This window comes from Rhincodon typus, chromosome 17 (genome assembly GCF_021869965.1).
Source record: "Rhincodon typus isolate 14 chromosome 17, sRhiTyp1.1, whole genome shotgun sequence".
Classification (NCBI taxonomy): Eukaryota; Metazoa; Chordata; class Chondrichthyes; order Orectolobiformes; family Rhincodontidae; genus Rhincodon; species Rhincodon typus.
Genome location: NC_063348.1, coordinates 15,190,483 through 15,192,132, shown reverse-complemented (window position 1 = coordinate 15,192,132; position 1,650 = coordinate 15,190,483).

The following is a 1,650-nucleotide window of genomic DNA, read 5'->3' as shown; positions in this document are numbered from 1 at the left end:
AACATCAAAGCCACAAGATCCTCAAAGGAGGAGATAAGAACTGACTACCATATATCACTAACTTCCAAAAACAATGATTAACCAGGTTATTTACTGTTAGCAGCTCTCAAGTCTCCAGATTCTAAAAGTAAAGACAATTATGTATTAGTTTATGCATATTTAAAAACAGAAAAGAATTAACAGACTCTTCTAATACCTTATGTTTTCTTTAAACAAAAGAGAAGCACGGGTCATCAGTATCCAGTGACTTTGGGAGTATCTCCAATGTCCACTAGCAGCAAACAATAAAGAGTGTTAGTTTGTTTTAAATCAGTTTTTTTTTAAATCAAGGGGACTTAGTGTCACTGGGCTGTAGAGTTTGGATGATTTCAAGTTTGTGGAAGGTACAATGCAAGAGGTCAACCAACAGTGCATTGGGATGGTCACTTTTGGAGGTAACAATAATATGAATGAAGGTTTCAGCTACAGAAACTGGAGGTAAACTGGGGCAGTCTTTGGTATGGCGTAGATCTGTGACCAGAAGTTCACCTCACGGTCACAGGGCACAAAGGTTGCAAACAGACTGGTTTAGTTCCTGACTGTTGTGGTCCTTGGTGACCAGGAATTTGCAGCAAATAAATTAAGACAATGGGATCTTCAGTTTTCCCAACATATAGGAAATTCTGTTAAACAAGTCTATGATAGAGTCCTTTGACGTTTACTTGGAAGAGTAGATATAGGATTATTCAATGTGGGATGTGTGAACTTTTCGTACAGTTCCCATATCTTCAATGCGGTCAAAAATATTTTACAAACATTAAAAAGAATTGCTGCATTTTTAAAATGACATTTTTAACAGTAATACAGAGAATAACTGGCATCAATAATACCCGACCACCTGTCTTTCTGCTCATATGTTTCTTCTGTCCTACAGCAATGTTCTGTCCTCTTTCTCTCTCTGATCACTTTCTGCACACTCTACCTAATCACTATCTGCTGTCTCTATTTTGTCACTATCTCTCTGGTTGCTAACTGATTGCTATATCTCTCCCTATCTGGTCACTATCTGCTCTCTCTATTGATCACTCTCGATTTTCTCTAAATTATCACTATCTCCTTCTATCCCATCACTCTCTGTTCTCTCTATCTGATCACTCTCTGCTCTTTATTTGATTACTATTTCTCTGCTCTATCTATCTGATCAGTATCTGCTCCCTCTATCTGATTCCTAAATCTCTGCTCTCTCTTTATGATCACTATCTGCTCTTTATATCTGATCAGCATCACTCTGCTGTCTCTGTCTGATCACAATAACAGCCCTCTCTATCTGTTCCTGCTTTCTGATATCTCTCTGCTCTCTATCTGGTCAATCTCTCTCTCTGACCTCTACCTTTCTCTCTCTGATCACTATCTCTGCTCTCTCTAATCACGCTCTCTCTTTCTATCTGATCCCGATCTCTTTATCTGATCCTGATCTCGCTCTTTCTCCATCAGATCACGATCTATCTGCTCACTATCTCCTTCTCTCTATCTGATCACGATCTCCCTATCGCTCACTATCTCCCTCTCTATCTGATAGCGATCTCTCTATTCGCTCACCATCTCTCTCTCTATCTGCTCCCCATCTCTCTATCTGGTCACTATCTCTCTCTCTATCTGATCACGGTCTCT